The 18712-nt window shown below is 40.2% G+C and overlaps 1 long non-coding RNA gene across 1 annotated transcript in view; it reads left to right on the top strand.

Annotated features, from left to right (window-relative positions):
• The window catches only part of LOC104146128 (uncharacterized), a 104602-nt gene that overhangs the window by 26166 nt on the left and 59724 nt on the right, over positions 1 to 18712 (top strand). Inside the window, exon 2 of the long non-coding RNA XR_011139102.1 lies at positions 10899 to 11058. This is a non-coding gene — a long non-coding RNA (uncharacterized lncRNA). The remainder of the gene's footprint in view (positions 1 to 10898; positions 11059 to 18712) is intronic.

Below are 18712 nucleotides of genomic sequence, written 5' to 3'. Positions count from 1 at the left end.
GCCATCTTGATAACTGAACCTTTTCTTTTTTGTTGTTATACAGGATAATGATAAATAGCAAATGAGACAGTTCCTGCAGAAATTTTCTGAGAAGCCGTCATTCATGCTAAAATTTGTGAAACGTTTTTACAAATGCTTGGCAGCTGTCCCAATACTCTTAGGAAGGAAAAAAAAAAGTAATGTGACCTCACAAAACACTAATGAGCTGAAGGCAGAACTCTTCTTGAAAATATATGTGATTTTTTTTTTTAATATTTGACCCACACTACTTTGCCTCAGCTTGTGGTGAAGGCTCAGACTACCTTCTTCCTAGTGATTCTTACATTTCCACCCTAGTGAACATGCCAGGAGCATGTGTGCATGTTTTCATGAGTCTTTGATAGCTATAATCAAGAAATATATTTGAAATGTAGCATAACTTCATGACAAAACAGCTTGCTAGTTCTGTTAGCATTTTTTACCCCAATAATTGCTTTGGAAGATTGAGTCGTCTTTTATATAATGATATTGAGTGTGAGTTCATAAATAGTTCATGTAGTAGTAGATGTGAAAGATGGACAGTAACAAGCTGAAGATTATGCTTTACATCCTTGGAATAGTAGCTTTCCCTTCATTTGAATCAAGTTCTTGGATTAGAAATAAATCTTTAACTCTAAACGGCTGGCACACTGATAATGTACAGGCGATTACAGTGATTCTTCTTGCCTAGGCTACATAGTCAGCAATACTCAGCTACAAAGCTCAAATTTAACAGTGGAGAGACTACCACCTCCTGGCATTGTAGACATGTAGGCAAAAATTATCCAACTTGGGTGGCTCAAGTTAGCTTGAGCCATATGTAGAGTCTAGACTGGTCTTGATTCAGTGGCATTATTATTATTAATAATAATAAGCAAGAATGCTTTTTTATAGGATACTTATATGTGAAAGCCTTTAGGCAAAATACAATCAAACACAATATTTATTTTCCATAAAAAGTGCAACATGAAATTGGAAACTGGCAAGAAAGCAAAAATTACCTACTAAACACTTCACAAAGCACAAAAGATAGAACAGCCACCCACAATTCATTAGATTTCTACACATGCCAAACCCTTCTGGCCATACTGAAATCAGAGGGAGATTTTTCATGATGTCGATGGGAGAAAGTTCAAGCTTCAAGTGAATAGCAGCATAGGTCTCTGTGACCAAGAATATGGAAAGCAGTGCTGTCAGCTGTACTCAGGCAGTTTGAATCGAAAGATGTATTTCTCTGAGCCAGTGGTAACTGGATTAATGATATTGCTGCCTCTTGGAATGTAAACTGGAGAAAGATGACGAGATGAGAGCCCTCTGTGTTGACATTTAGACCTATGTTGACATTTAGACCTAAGCTGAAGATCGAGTTCTGTATTTGAAACGTCTTGTGGTGTGGAAGAATTCTGTACCACCCTCTCACGGCTTTCCTTAATATTTTATTCTTTGTGCATTTTGTGGCAGACTTCATCTCATCTGCAAGATGATCAAAATCATCTTTCATTTTAAGGGAGATTTTTCAAATTTATGAAGCTGAAAAAAAATGCTGTTTCCATTTAGATACCTAAGACGAGGCTTTCCGAAAGGCTTGGCACACTGGAGGTGCGACTATTATTTTGGTTGGATTGAAAGGGAGCTAAACTGCTCAAAAAATTCTGTACTAGTGTTAAAATGTCAGCAATTCTTCTGTAGGCTTGTAATGCCTCATGTATGTAAGCCACGGTCTCTTGTGGTGAAAACTGCTCTAGCAAAGTTTTTCAGCACTGTAATATGCTAATTCTCTCCCCCTCCCCCCCCGTTGTTTTGGGTAGGGATATGTTCTGAATTATCATGTTATCACAAAACAAAAGCATCCCCCAATCAGCTTTCACTTCCCACAGTCATAAAGTGCATAGCTTTTACTATTTCACTAGAGAGTACCTTCACAAAATTGCATACTGGAGCAGATCAAAGGAAAGTAACATCCGTGCTACAAAATGAAAAGGAACAGATATCACAAAGCTTGCATTTGTTCAATGCAGGAAGAGAGAGTAAAGATTCCAAATGAACTGGAGAATAAAAGCGTGATCATTAAGAAGGTGGCCTTTGGTGTGGTCATCTCTGTTGAGATTCAGTCTAACAGAACGTTGTTGTTGTCTCTACTTGTTCTGTAGTGGCCCCACCCTATTCATTTGTATAGAAGAATGGATCAAAGTGAGCTTGAAGATAGACAAAGTTTATAAAAACAGAAAACTCATTTTCTCATATGTTCTCTGTTGCCTCAGGCAGAGGTATTGATTGTAAGGCAACCGAAACAAGCTAAGCTATTCTTGCTTTCTATATGTTTGAACACTTATAATTGTGCAATAGGCAGTGAAACAACCCAGAATGACGCACAGCGTGCAGTACAAATGAGAAACAAAAGAAGCTCAATTGTTTAAATAAGGCAAGGCTGTGAAATTGAGATTCAGATGGGATTTCATCTTGTAGATGCTTCACAGAAAGGAAAAAAATCATTAACTTACTGAGTAGTTTTGTCTTAACTGTCAGTTCATATGGCAACTGGATACTGTATAAGTAAACAAAACCTTTTCTTTAAGTGAACAGGCAGTGAGCTTTGGACAGGGCCCATTAACTTGCTTGTTACAAAACTGGCTTGTGCCAGTAGGATGTCAAGGAGAAAATGCATATGATGGTTTGTAACAAAGTGCATCTCTCTTGACCTTGCTTGGGGCCAGTGACGGTCATTTTGTGCAGAGGCTGTGGCTCTCTTAGGCATGACTCTGAAGCTCTAAGAGGGACTTTGATGAGGCATGGACCCTGATTAGGTAGTTTCTATTTAGAGGGTAATTGTATTTCCCATGAGAAGGTGAGATTCAAGGTTGTTCGCAGTTATTTGCACTAAAAATTTGTAGGGGTTATCAGTTATGTATGGGTTGCCTAGTTCTAATTGATTTTTATAGTTTTGCCTCTGTTTGCCACTACACCATCTCAACTGTAGCAGCACATATCTACTCCTGCTCATCTCCTGTCCACAGGACTAGTTTGTGGACAGCCTGTTAGACATGTTTGACAGTCCGCTGACCTCTTTTTTGTGTCCAGACATGCTCAAGCCTATGCGTTTCAGCTGTGTCAGCACCCCTGCGTACAGGTTTGCTGCCTGTATGGTCATGAAGCTGGTTTTAGAGATGGCTTTGAGGTTGACCTCTGTGGGGTGAATAGTATACACAGGATAGACAGATGTGTCCAGAGATGAAAGTACTTCTCCTGGGATATCTTGTTCTATTTGAGGCAGTGGAATAAGTTCTATTGGCATGAGACACCTTTGTACTGTTATAACTGTATCCTTGCTAGGACTGGTCCTCAACCTTGACTGGTGTAGTTTTATTACTGTTTTCTCGGTACAGGCCAACTGTAAAGCTACTTTGCGTTGCTGTGGCAGTGTAGAGGAACATAAGTGAGGGGGTAAATCATATTTACATCCAGTTGAAGGCTTCTATTCAATCCTAATGCAGTAGAGAGCAGTCAGAGTGTAAGGAGGAACTAAGATCCCAACTTGTACAGGAAAAGTTCATTACTAAACCTCCTCAGCCACTCCCTTGGATTCACCTGGCCATGTGCTTCTTCAGTAGGATAAACTGTGCTCACTTTCCAATGTGCTGACTTTGGGGTAAGGCGAAAAAATGTCAAATTAGATGCCTTTTCTTTTTTTTAGTTTTAATTAAATCATCTGTATTTGAAGGTGGTGACAACTCAGCTTCATGCTCCTCTTGTTCATCCTATACTCTGGGAAAAGTTCCAGTATGATTTTACACTTTGCTCATAACACAAAGCTTATATTGGTTTCCTAGCCCTATAACAAATTATGAATTCTGTCATCAACTCTAATGGTACAAGGAAATTTCAGCAATTGCACAACGTGCAATGTTCTTGTATTCTAAGGTCCCCAGCTGAATGGCCAGCTCCTGCTTGGGAAGGTGAGAGCTCTGTGCAGCATGGAAACTTTCCTTTGGATGAGAGTGGATTTGCTGTTACTGAGAATTCACATTATGCCTCGAGGGGCTCTGCCCTGCTCTTTGTTTTCTCTAGCAACATGAGATTTGCCACGTCAGCTCAGATCATTAAGATCTCAAGCCTGGTATCCTGCCTCTAGCTAAATTTAAGGCACTATGGTTCATAGGCAAATGAAGTCCCACTGGTTCAATCCTCCACTTTTCTACTTATGCTGTAGTTAACTTAGCCAATGCTGCTGTGCTCTCCTCTTTCTCTTGTCCCTGAATGTATGGGGAATGCTGGTTCAACTGTTGCTGGGTAAAAAGAGAAGGATATGCATCACAACTGTTCAAGGCTGTGGGCATGAGTCTTTCCAGGCTTCTTTGGGAATTTCTTTACACCCTAGTACAAGAAGGTTAAATTCTTCTGCCTGCAGCTACCATCTCGTCAAAGATTACTCCCTTTCTTAAATCTATCAGTAGCATATATCCTCACATCCACTGTTGTGGTTAGCATCCTGATAGACTTAGGTGTAAATTAAGTATTGCATTTTACTGTCTTGTTTTTCCTAGTCATGTCACTGAATGAATCTTATTGTTGTGTTGTTTAATATAAGGGACTGATCAGATCCCTGCTTGGTGCTTTTACTAGGGATTGTTAACAGCATTAGGCACTGTTCTCTGTTCCAATTTTGTCACCTTGTGGCACTGTGAAAGGGAATGTAAAGTTGTCTATGGAGAAATGATTCCTGCACAGATGGATGTAGATGTATATTCTGTCCATGTGGTGCAACTCGGGGGGTACTGAGAAGAAAAAGGATCACAGCCTTTTTGCTCTAGTTGTGCTCAGCTGCTGAAGAAGCTGTAACTTTATCAGCTGTTCAGTGACTTAATTTTGTGTTGGGAGTTGAGCCCTTTCCTGGCCGGTCACAAAATCAGGTGACCATGAGTTAAATATAAAGGCTTTTCCCTTCTCTTTCTCGTGTTCTGTACCCGAGAGTCAAAACCAGTAAATACAGAAGTTATCCTTGTGTTGCTTCTCCTTAAAGTAGTCTCTGCATTTGGTTGTTGGCGTTTAATGAAATGCCTTTGGACTTGCGGAGGCCATCTAAACAACGCTGCATTAAGTGTTTATTAGGACAACAAACAAGTAATACTGATACTGATAGATAGAACATCCAAGCTGTAGTGAACTAGATGCTTGAATATGTTAGCTTTGTTTCAGCCTCCAGAGCTTCTGCTCAAGAACATGGGCACCAGAAATAAGGTTAGGTCAACATTTGCCAATGTAAGAATGTTGCCAGGTGGAAGAAATACTTATCCTCACAAGGATTCATGAGTGCAACACAAATATCCTTAATCCAACCAACTGAAGTAGAACCTCTTATTCGGATAGAAGTGGTTATATGCTTTGGTTGTCTTAGCGTGCAGCCATTTTCTGTCCTTCTCATCTGAGGTATATGCTACATGTAATACAGCAGTACCTAGAAGTACAAAATAGGACTCAGGAATACATTGTGCTAGGTACTATATGGGCAAAAAACCAAGAGGTACTTTTTGCCCTGAAAAGCTTATAATATCTTTCTGCTTCAAACTGATAGATTTCTAGAATTCTGGTTTGTCACATTCCATTTTGATACCTTCCATAGGAGACATTCTAGCAAGATGTTTAAACATTTTTTTAAAGATACTTGATCTGTGGAGTTCATGATGTGAGGTGCAGCTCCTGTTGGCTCCAGCTGGATTTGTGGGTGCAGAGCCCCTGCCCCAGTAAAATCCCTTCTGAGTAGGTCTTCTCCATTTCTTCCTTTGCCATCTGGGATGTGCTGATTGATGTGCTGATGTTCAATCAGAAAAAAAAAAAGAATTTTTTTCTGAGGCGGAACAATATTTGGCAGTGAGCTGGCAACAAGAAACCTTTGTTGCTGGAATCCATGTTCTCTGTGGGGGTAGCTCAAATGGCACAGAGTTAACTTGGAAACTTAAAAGTGAAAAGTATTTATGTTAATTTTCATTGATGGTAAGCAACTAACCCCACCTCCAGGGCAACTAATCATACTAGCTTTCGGGATAGGAAAACGGGTTTCTTTAAATGGCCCTTTGACTTTGTTTTTACAAAGACATCTATCCATTTCCACAATAATCCTTTAGCTCATACAGCTCCTCGTTCCTAGAATCAAGAATTTATGGCAAAAGGCATGTATGTGCCTTTCCCTATGTGTAACTTTTGAATCCCTTGGTCAAATTAAGTAGGGAATAGAGTCATAGGGTAAAGGGCAAACGTGTACAGATTTAGTGACTGTCGGTAGCTGGCCAGAAAAAAGGGACTCCTATTAAAGCTTAAGTGTGGAAATGACATTGATGGTCACTCCCCTTTCTAGGCTGAGACCACAGTCTGCTATCTAATCAACACATGTAGCTCCAAATCAGCTATAACACATGCTGTCATTTGCACAGGCCAATAAATGAGCACATGGAAGGGAACTGAGGGGTCCTGTGATTACAAAGGAAAGTGGTTGTTATTGGGCGATGTAATTGGGGGATCCGTAGGAAACCAAGGTTCATCAGTTGTGTTGTTCATGAAACGGGCCATTGACCTTATACATATTGGTTCCCTAAATCCCCACCCATTCTTTGAGCACTGGAAGAACAATAGGCAGAATATCAACCTAATGAATCACTGACTGTGTCGTCCGCATTTTCCTTATTTGGGCAGCCTTTTTTTGCTCAGGTATGTTGAGCATCCATAAAGCAGCTAGGCACTGAGCTCTCAGACACTCAGACAGGTGTCTCAAAAGACATTTAGGAGCCTTCCTCCAATGTTCATCAACTGAAATTTTAAAATAAATCTAAAGAATTTAGATGTAGGACTTGGGACCGGATTCCTTTAGGCTTCTTTATTCTCTAAAGCCAAGATATTAAAACGATCTTGACTAAATTAGGGTAATTAGATTCCTTCATCTTTCCCCCTGGAGCGTATCTATTATACCAGTCTAATGAGTATACTATTCAGCCACGTCAGGGATCTTTGTTAATTTAGTGGGAATAAAGAATTAATCATCAGTATCTCTTCTAAGAAGCTTATGTTTACCATCAACATGCCCAGTAGATGTGCAGATGTTAGCTTGATGTGAAATTATAGTTACACATCGTCTTGCACTTGGCCAGTTGATTAACTCATGTCTTATTGGCCTTTGGGACTGCACTTGGCACAATGTTAGAGATTTCAAGATGTCCTGGTATTTGTTTACTGAATGTGGTTGGGATAACATACCGAAGAGAGAGAAGCACAATTCATGCTTCAGATTACTTGTACTCTTGTAGCTGTGAGATGCTCTTTAGGCACAATTATTCTCTGCAGTAGTGTAAAGCTGCACCTCTCATTGAAGTATTTGGGACAAAACCCTGTATCAACTGAGGCAGCATTGTCAGAGAGCTCTCGCAGTTGAAGTACTGGGTAAGCTGGGACTTCTTTCTACTGCATCCTTACTTTTTGATTTATGTAGCAGCCATTAGAGCCTTAAAGCCAGCAGTCTACTGGGGTGTCATTTTTGTCTGGTTATAGCACAAAATTTGCACGAGTCAGAGGACTACTTTATTCTCTCCTTTTGTCATTTTAATTTGCAGTCAAGTGCCAAATCAGACAAAACAGTTTCATTTATTGTATGTGTGTCTGGGTGTGTGCATGCACGCATGCACGCGCGCACACACACACACACACGCACGCACGCACACACACACGCACACAGAGATTGTGTGCTTCATGTTTGTCTTTGGGAGAAGTAAAATATATTGTAGACTTTTTACTCAGTTCTTTTTCATTGAAGTATATTTGAAAGGCATTTTGGAAGTGAAGCTTCTATTTTCTTTCAGTGTTTATGTCTTTTCCCTATTGTTCTTCAAGTGCCAACATCTCATCCGGATTCAACAGGAGCCCAGTAAATGAATCCTGACTGTCCTGTGGCAAGAACTCCAAGATGGGCTGAGTCCAAGGAAGTCTTGAGACTATTAGCAGTGTTTAACAGTGCTTTCAACACTGTTTTCAATTAAAAAGTCAAATGAGAAGATTTACATTGTGGTTTGTGAGAAATGTTGATAGTTGGTAGTTTGTAACTGAATATATTGATTTTTGTGTACAGTATTTTGAGGGGAAAAAACATAGGCTAACCTAACGCCTGCCACAATTGTTCATCTATAAATATTTGCCTAAGAGAGTATTATGAAATATAGAGATGCTAGATAGATGCCTTTTTCCAAAAAAAGATGTTATTATTTATTCCATCAGTGGCACAGTTATTTAGAGATATTGAAGCAGTATCTTGGAGTACCATCATCTAGAGGTATTCCATCAGATTAATGAAAAGGATGAGGTGTAAAACCTCTCTCCTGCTTTAAAATGTCATCTGCTGAGTCACTGGCAGTTGTGCTCCTACGTGTCCTTTGGGCTTTCGATCAGCTCCTTCATGTTCCTTTATGTGGACTAAGAAGGCCCAGACTTTGCCAGCCTTGGATGATCAGCCACACCTTTTACACTTGCTTTCCTCAGGAGTTGTTTACTAATGTCGGTAGCGCTACAGCGATGCGAGGTAAATGGGTACAGGAGCTGATTCAGGCCTGGGGTGTCCAGAGCACAGCTTCAATAACAAAGAGCATCATTAAAACACTGACACTCTGTCAGTTCTTCCACTTAAACCTTGCACAGATATCTTGGATCTCTTTCTACATCTGTGGCTGGTTTTTTAATTTTGTTTTGTTTTGGAAACTGAACAGCTCCTCTCTCTCTCCACCTCTTTTTTGCCACTTCCCCATTGACCATTCTTTCATGACAGATCGTTAGGTTTATGGGCCAATTTGTTCCTGGTGCAAACCCACTGAGTACAATGTGGTTATATCAGGAAGAGACTTGGGACATTTTTACTGTACTCAGTCACATGGGCAGTGCGAGGCAGAGAGCCTTCCCACGCAGAGTATTTGCACAATGCTTTCCTGGAATTTTAGGGTGAAACACATCCAAGCCTGCCATGCTCCAGGCATTCCTCCAGTGAGACAGAGCTCTGCTTGCTTGATCGCATTAGCCAGAATAGATCAGCAGTGACAATCCCCCAGCTGGATCACTATAGGTTTGCCTTGATCTTGTACTTGTTGACCATCGTGCAAGACAAGATATGGGCTTCATAGACCTTTGCTTGACCCAGATGAACTATTTTTACCTCTTTTTTAATGCCCCTGATATGCTTCAGAACAGAGCATTTGGGGACATGCCAGGAAAATTGATTTGGAGGTATGTGAAAAGGAATCTGAAGAACATTCCTGAAGCACAGCTTCTGCCAATAATTTGTGATGACAATTAGCACTGTTTGAGAAATGTCTGCCGTGATCAGCTATTACTTGACCTGCTAGGCCAAATGGAAGTAAACAGATTATTTCCTAGCTATGTCACTCAAGCTTTCTTTTACCTTTCATTGTTATCCCAGGGTCAGATTGGGTTTCTGAAGTACGGCCACATATCCTGCCTTTGTTTTTACTGGGTAGGATGCTCAGGGCTGCATCCTCAGAAACCGAGGGACTCATCCTCTTCCCTCTTCATGATGTATTCAGTTAGCAGTTGTGGAGAAACTTAGTATGGAAGATCCCCAGTGGTTTTGCTTGTTTACAATAGAGGGCACATGGGAGCAAACCAATTGCTGGTTATCAGCTGCTGAAATCAGGGCTGATCCCCCAACATAAACAAGCGCGTAGGTTCTTAAACCACCCAAGAAGTGGAGGCCTACTATTTCTTTAATACTGTATTAATCCATAGTTTGAAGGGTATCACTGATTTATAACATTTTTTTTTAACTTGCACCAATCCCAAACTCTGGGCAATCACGCTCTGGGGAATTTCTTTTCTATTCTGTTCTCTTCCTGAGTATTTCAGACACATTTCTTCATTCCAGATAATCTTGCAAAGGGAATTTCAGCTTCCTGGTTCCTCCTCAAGTCAAATCCTGCCTTTATCCTTTTGTAGTCAAATGCCCAAATGAAATCTATACAGAGGCTTCTGGGGAACAGTTTGGAGTGAGACACAGTTAGGGGAACCTTGTGCCCAGAAAAAAGTAAATGGATCATGAATCTAGAACATGTACAACACGCTTAATATGCTTGAGGCTCCTTCCCTGGAGATATTCAAAGGCTGTCTGGACACACTCCTGGGCAACGTGCTCGAGGTGACCCTACTTGAGCAAGGTGGTTGGACTAGATGATATCCAGAGTTCCCTTCCAACCTCAATCATTTAAAACCCAGTATGTGAGAGAAACACAATGGAAACTGCTGAGAAATGGAAATGACAGATGATGAGGTGTTTATTTTTCCAAGGCCTGATTTATTTATTTACTTGCTCAATCCTCATGAGGATATATTGTGGTGATAAAGTCAACCAAAACTTCCTCAGCTGTCTCGCTTGGTCAGTATCCAGTGCATTGCTGGTGGTGATCAAAATTTCCCTCTTGTCATGGGGAAAGCCGATGGAATGAGTTTTTTGTTTTGTTTTGTTTTCTCTATGGTGTGGGTGATTAAAAAAAAGCACAACTTACTACCTTTCAGTGATTTTGGTTAAGATGGCCTGCGGGTCAGATTTGTCAGAACTGTCCTCTTGCCAATGAGTGTAGTTGAATTTCATCAAATCTGCTTTTGTAATAGAGCACCACTTATCCCTTCTATAAGCTATGCCTAATGGAGTATCGTTTTTACTCATATAATGCGTACAGTCACACAGTTTATACTGGGCTTCATACTTCATTTCCTAGCATCCTCCTCTCTTTTCTTCTCAGTGAGTTTGTTTGTTTGTTTGCTATTTGTTTAGTTAGGCTTTAGAACTATGAAAATCAGAAGATTCTCTGCTTATACGGGCCTATCTTTGTGTTTGCTTTCAGTTTCAGGAAAAAAATACAGCTGTGAGTACCCATCACAGACTGCTAAAAGCACAGAAATAGCCCTGCTGTCCTGAGATGAGCACTCACTCTTCTTCATTCCTCTGCTTTTTGAAGTGTTCCAAGGTCTCCAGTTGAGCTGTCAAGTATATCATTCAATAAGGTGAGGTTTAATTGGATTTACTCGTTGTGCTATGTGGCCAATCTTTAAATAGAAGCGACAATCCCATGACAAAAGTTCTCTGATAAATTTTAGGTATTGGAGTGCATGTGAGTTTGAGCTGGAATCTAGAGCTCTGAATGACATTGGTAATGGATATTAACAACTTCATTTGAATAAATACGTTTAATTGCACTCGTAATCAGTGATGGAATAAACAGCCCTACCTAATGTTTATGAATTAAAGGCACATGCAGGAAAGATTTATACCACAGTCATGAAACAAACCACGCATAAAAATAAGTAGGGGAGAAAGACTAGCAGGTAGTCACCTAAATACGGGCTGTATCAGAACGCCCAGTGTACAAGGATGTGTTAACATTACATAGGTATTTCTTAAGAGCTTAATCTTTGACTTTGCCAGCCAAAAGATATTCTTTTAATATAGGGAATTATAGCAACAAGCTGGCTTATATTTTGAAGTAAAACCAAGAAATAAAAATCCCATAATGTGACGTTAGATTGATACCCATATGGGACTAATCCAGGATAACCCCATATCTTGGGCTTTAGCATTGGAACCTGCATTCATTCTTGTCTCTCACTGTGCTGCATTGATGTCCTGTGTTTCCTCCCTTTCTCCACCTCTACCTGGTTCCTTATTGTAATCTCTGACTAGCCTGCTTTGGTTTCTCTTCTTCCCTTGCTTTTGGCTGTAGCAAATAGGAAATAACCCTGTACCATCTAACTTGATTCTGATTCTCAGGCTTTTTTTTTTTCAAACTGGCTTCCAGCTCCATTCGATTTTTCTATACTGTTCCAGTCTCCCTTCCCTTCACTCATTTTGCTGTTCCTTTCCATCCTCTCTAGTTTGTCTTTTCTAATTCTTTTCCCTTTCCCACTTGGGCTCTTACCTTTTTTCTGTTCTCGTCCAAAAGCTTTCTCCTCCGTACTGCTTGGGTATGATTAAGTGAGCAGTTGCATAGGTGATGAGGCTACCCAGGTCCAGAGTAACTAGGAGCCTCAACTGTAGAAAAATAGTTGTATTTTTTCTCTATGGTTAGCCGGAGCATATTCAGTTGTTCTTTGAGGAAGGGGCAGAAACAGTCTGAACACAGACTGTAGGGCTCTGTGGAGTTGGAATGTCCACAATGAAATTACACCAGGGATAAAATTATTCAGTGTGCTCAGCTTGCAGCTTCATTAAAAATGCCGGAAAGACAGAAGACAAAATTATTTATGTAGAGTACACTAAATCTTGTCTCGCCTAACACCTCCATAGCCTATAAATGGCTCCCTTTTTAGGATTCAGCGTGGGCTTACTGTAGAACTTAATGGCTGAGTTACCCAATCATAATGACCTGCTATGTGCATCAGCTGAGCATGATAAAGCACTCATAAAGTGTCTGCAATGTAAGGTATTTAATTCTGACATGTATGCTGCGGTGTTTGGGAAAAGGGAATAGCACTCTTCCACACCAACACGTGGGTAGTCTTAGGTGGGTGACTGAGCCATTGATGGAATAAAACTCCTCACAAAAGGTGACAGATTTCTCACTGAGTCCTACATCGGATATCTCAAAAAGCTAACATAAATTTATCTGGTTTTATAAAAGTGCCAGTTATTGCTTTTATTAGAAAATATGTTACATATTTGTAAAATATTATCCATTTAATTCTTTGCCTTTTTAGGGGGTCTCTGAGTGAAGAAGGTAGTTATGTTCTGCTTAAAAACTATGTACTGCAAACTTACACTGTGAGTCAATTTTTCAGAGTAAATTTGTAGGCACGTGCTTAACACCTGCATGTAGAGTGGCTCATCTGATTTTAGTGGTGTGAGGTCAGACTCTTGACTCCAGAATTATTCAGATGTCTTACATTTTTTCCCTTTATGTTTGTAAGGATCCTATTTTCACAAGGTGCTTTCTAGTTCCCTCTCATAAAGAGCACAATTCCTTAGCAGGGAGGACTACTTTGTCTTAGTACCTCTGGGCCACGCCAGTGCTGGCACTGCTTTTTCTCTTACTTTTCCTACCCTATTCTTTTCCTTCTGGGTCTCATGCACTGGAGACAGACAAGGTAATGCAGGAAATATATTACGGAAGCACTCAAGTAGTAGGGAGTACCTGGGATTGGGACCTCATTGCCTCAGGTATACTAGCCTAGAATAAAACCTGTTGCTGTTCGGCGGACTGGTCTAGCTTATGAAAGGTTTCTTTGTGTGCTTATCGCTGGATAAGCAATCTAGAGAAACAAAGAGACAAGGTACAGAGGATGTTCAGGAGCAAAGAACTGACTTAGCTTCCCAAGTTGTGTCGTGATAGATCACTTGGTCTGTTTAGACTGAAGTTTCACAAAGTGAAAGTGGAAGAGGTGACAGGGAGAAGAATAGCCCAACTGTTGCCCGTCTAGGTACAACTGTTGACACTAGAGCTGGTTCTAGGAATAGCACTTCCATCTCTTCTCTGTTTGTGCATCCAATTGCCATCTGTCACAACTCTCTCCTGCCCAGCTTTAAATTTAATGACCATTTTGGGGAAGGAGACGTATATAATCTTTGTTTTCTAAGCCCCTCTAGTTAGCTCAGGCCTCTGACCATGACTTCTGGTGTTTCTTTGCCTTGTGGTAGCACTTACTGAGCCACATATAATATCTATATACTTGCAATGGTTCTATTTCTTTGTTCTATGATTTATAGCATACTCTGAGGCCAGATACAAATGAGATGGCGGTTGAGGGAGAAGAAGGGGCTACCCCCTTGCTTGCGTAGCATGAAATGTGCACTTCTTCATACAGGGGATCACTCCTAAGCACTGCTAGGTTGAGAATACCACACGTAAATCCCAACCTATTACCAATCCTTTGGTCAATTTAATCCTGCATTCACAAGCTCAGTGCTGTTTACATGTGAGGCAAATGTGTTCCCTTGAGGGAGAGGGGGAAAATTCATGCTTTCTGATAAAGCAATACAAAACAGTCTTGGCACAAGGTTTTCTGAGTGTACGAGACTCCTATCATGCATGGTTAGAATATGATAGCTGAAAGATAGTAACTTTGCACTTGATGAAAAAACATATTGTAGAGCTTAATGAAATTTCATCATGCACATTTAATTGGTTTCAGCTAAGGAGGCCTTTTCCAAGCAAATATAGTTATTAATCTAATTAGTGCTTCAGCTAATATACTGAAATTATATTTGTATATCAATACATCAGACAAATATTTGTACAAGATAGGCATTTCAAAGACTACCTAGCTGAAATGAGTAAATTAACTTCTTTGATTATAAGGGCCTTGTTTCCTACAGCTGTACTTTGCAGTTGAGATTTTCCAGTGTGAGTGCTTAAGGCTGCTAAGTTCACAGTTAATCCAAAATAGTTGTCTTTTCTTTTTTTCCCCAGATAGCTATCTTTTGGACAACTGAGCAACAGCTCATGTTGACTCCACAGTCTGCCTTTTGTGAGGGCCTTGCTTAGGGATCTGAGTCACTGTGTCCTTGCACAGCATGGCAAGAGCCTTTTGGAATGGGGCATTTGTTGGCCTTGTACTACTACCCTTTCTGGATAAACTGAAGCTGAGTGGCGGGTGCTCAGCACAACACGTTCTAGCACCTTGCTCCTCTTACTATCCGGCCTCTGAGCTAACTTTCTTTTTCCCTGATGCAACCAAGATGGTGTTGGGTAGTGGATATCATTCCAGGATGGGGCCAGGACAAGGCTGAGGCTGGGACCTGGAGGCTCAGAAGCATTCCAGGGGTTGCTACTGTGCATGTAGTACAGTACATGTAGTACATCTGTTTTCTCCAGTCTCAGGTGCTACTGAATGGCTTTCAGTGGATGTGTGCGTAAGGAAAAATAATGATACATGGTCAATTATAGGTCCCCACTTGGCCCTTGTGTCTACCTCTATACGTACTCAGAGCTTCACTGAGACTGCACTGAATTTGACCCAGTGCCCATTCAGATCTGTGGCAAAGCTCTCAGTGGAATGCAGAATCAGGCACATAGGTCTGGATTCAAGTTTGGTAGTTGTCTGTCCAGAACCACCTTGAGTGCAATCCACATTTTGGTGTCTGGCACTTTAGCATTTCTGTACAATAATTAAGGGGAGTTAGGCACTTCAGAATGGGATCCAAAACAGTTAGCAGGCTCATGAAGTGCCAAGTATCAGCTAAAAGAAACACTAAAGACAAGAATATATCTGAAGTCTTACCACTCTCTTTGGCTGGAGCACTAGACCTGACACTCAAATCAAACTTGACTCTGTGCACCCATCTGATGTCCTGAAGTCTCTCCTGCTCTCAATATCCACAGTTTTGGTCCCAAAGTGTTGAATGAGGCTCAATCCTTCTCTTAAAATTTGGCTAAAAGAACTGTATTCTCACATTTTACACCTTAGTGTCTGGAGCTTGTCCAAGATGTGGGAGATCCAAGTTCAGTTCCCAGCTTTCCTTGAAGTGTTCTTACCATTGTCTCCCATCTCCTAGGGAAGGGTGAGAACATTCTCCACTGCTCTTGTTAAAACTATTCTACTAGTCAGGTAATAACTCAAGAGAGCCACTGGGAGCATGTAGTGTGTATGTAATCTCGTGGTTAGGGAACTCAGCCAAGGAGGAGGAATCCAGGATTTTGATCCCTGCTTCTGAGACTGTTCACATATTTTATTGCTTGACATAAAGCTCAGGGGAACAAAGACCAGATCTCAGGGCTCCCCTCAGGTCTCATTCCGTCCAAGTCCCACCTTTGGTACCAAAGTCCTTTATCAGATCTCTGACAATTTTGGAATTCCAAAGTTTTCACAAAACTGTGAATCTTCCCTGCAACTCTGCCAGGTATTCTACCTGGAAATGAACGGATTCCACCTTTAGATAGAAAGATTACCTATATTTTTCCATTCAACTCTCAACCTTCATTTCATATCTGCTTTAGAGTTGTATGTGAAGTCATTCTATCTTAGAGGGAATTAACTGTTATGTTGAACTTTAGTGTAGTTATGGCAGTTCTCATGGATCCTCCATTACGACTCATAGTGTCATGTTCTTTCTTATATGTCTGGTAAGCGGTTGGCAAATTCTCTGCAGCTATGGCATTAAAAGAACTTAAACACTGTACCTAAGCTGGGCAGAATTTAAGAACCACAGCTGTGATTGTGATTGAGGTTATTGCCATCACAGCGTGCACTGGATATAAAAGGGAATACCTCATGAAAATGTCAAATAGAAATAAAAAGGGATGAAAAGGAGAATGTGAAGTGAATATATCTGTACAGGATCCTAAAAGAAATGATCAGTGCTGGGAGTTTATTCCACTTGCATTGTGCCGGCTTAGATGTTATTTCTGCTAAAAAAGACTGGAGTCACAGTTTTTAGGAGTGATCAAGATAGAGGATACTCCTCTGTGCAGTGGGAGCCTTGCACAGGAGTGACATTACAGGTAGCAGCTGCTTGAACTGTCAGTCTGAAAACTGCTTGCTTTGACTCAGGTTATAGAAAAGAGAGATTGCAGTCAAGAAAATGCATTTTAACCAAATTTTGCAGTTTGACTCGAGTATCAAATCTGGTGCCCCAGCCAAAGAGAGTGGTAAGACTGCAAAGAAGTTGGTTCCGATACCATAGATTACTAAAAATGAAAACAATTGCATGTCAAATTACATTTCTATGCAGCTTTTTTCTCATTTCAGCTTGAACAGCAAAAGTAAATATCAGTATAAACTTCTGCTGGGAGTCAGTTTCTAGTTAATGTCCTGTGGTAGAGTCCAGATGCAGTTCTGAAGCTGTTGATGCTTTGGAGGCGCTTCATGTTGTTTCTTAAGAAAATATTTCACTTCAGTTGGAGCAAAATGATGGTAATATTATTTTAGTCTTACACTTGCTGGTTTCATAAAAGCCTACCTTTTGACTTGAGGATATGGACCTTTAAATGGAGTAAACTACTGCCATTATTAAAAACACCTTCTTGGAAAGAATTCAGAGATGTTCAAGACTATTCTTTTTTCTTCCTTCCCCTGGCATAGTATTCTAATTAATTCTGTACCATTTATTGAGCAATGTTTTTAAGGTCAGTAGCTTGGTTGGGTATTTGGAAAGAAAAAATGACACCCACATCTGCAATAGGACCACTAATTTAAAATAGCCATTTGATTCAAACTAACCTGTTTGCCAGCATAACTAATGAAGTGCCACTTTAATATTTAAAGCAGTGTTCTTTCAAGGTAATTGCTATTTACTGGTAATTCTTCTTTATTTGATGGTTTATTAGGTACCTACAGGAATTTAAATTGGGCAACTGAAAAACTGTGATTGTCTAACTAGCATAATACTTTTCTATAAATATGCCTGGGCACCTGGCGAAGGAAGCTGTATTTCTGTTTTTCCATTGTGAAGGAATGGGGAAGGCTGATTTGGGCAAGAGATTTTACCTATTAATAAGATATTAGGAAAGAGCCATTAAAAGGGGCTGACATCCTAAGGAATGCAGGGACTTGTTTTGGCTAATTCTGCACCCACCCACGTGGGTGTGAACATTCCACTCAAACATTGCAGGGTTTGGCCTCTCCTCATGGAGGGACTGAGCAAATAGATGGGGAGGTTAGGGGAAGCCCAGAAAGAATTAAGCTGAAAAATAATTACAGAAAAGGCATGAAAGGGACATCCTCTTAGCAAAGAGTGAAGGGGAAAGGAAAGTTATACTGGAAAAAACATGACTGGTAAAATAAATATATCACTTGTTTATTCCTTTTTTATGCTGGCCTGTTAGGAGATATCTTCTTTTGTCCTCAGCACGTCATAAAGCTGTATTTTGCCCACAAAGTACAATTATTTAAATTAACCTTCTTACTAAATAAATGTTGAGCTTTGAGATGTCCTCCACAGATTGATAAAGGCATGTAAAAAGGCCAACTTCAAAGGAAACACCTATCTCTGAGAAATTCCTGCTCGCTTTTGTTGATACTTGCCTCTTACTAAAAGCGCTTTCTGAGTGAGCATTGCACATTATGGTCTTATTAACCTTTCCTCTCCTCACTCTTGCAATTGACTTTTTCTGTTGAAGCTTGAGTCCCCATTCTGGTGTGCTTAAATGGTTTTCGGGACCGTTTTTGGGGCCCTTGTGTTTTGTTGTTAGTCTTTACCAGTAATAGCTGTTGATCAATGTTTAGATTACATGACCCTAAAAGCAAGGGCTCTTGTATCTGCTTGCATAGTTTCCCCATAATATATGAGCACTTCAATCATTAGTGAATTTATCATTTTCATAACTGTTTGAGATACAGAAATATCATCCCCTTCCTCAGATGGGGGCCTAAGAAACAAAGTAACCTTTTTGTTTTACTAACTTACACAGAATTTATTTACAAAGTGGGACTCTGTTACCTGAGATTAGGACATGATTGATTTATACCATCTTTATTTCAGAAGGAAAAAAAAAATAGCAGGAAGCAGATCCTGGCATGAAAATTTCAGCCCAAATAGTTGAAGTTTAGCCAATTCATAGTCAACTGAAAATGAAATCTTTGGAATGGGAAACATTGGGCAATCCCAAATTTTGGAGCTCTACCTGTACTTTTTTTTTTCCTGTTAAAATTTAAAGCTGGGAAAGATAACGATAGTGTTCCCTTGTTCAAAGATATAACAGGTTAGGTCTGATTTGTGTCTCCTCCA

The sequence above is a fragment of the Struthio camelus genome, chromosome 2 (assembly GCF_040807025.1).
Source record: "Struthio camelus isolate bStrCam1 chromosome 2, bStrCam1.hap1, whole genome shotgun sequence".
NCBI lineage: Eukaryota > Metazoa > Chordata > Aves > Struthioniformes > Struthionidae > Struthio > Struthio camelus.
The sequence above is the reverse complement of the archived record's forward strand: the minus strand, read 5'-3'. Positions and strand labels throughout refer to the sequence as shown.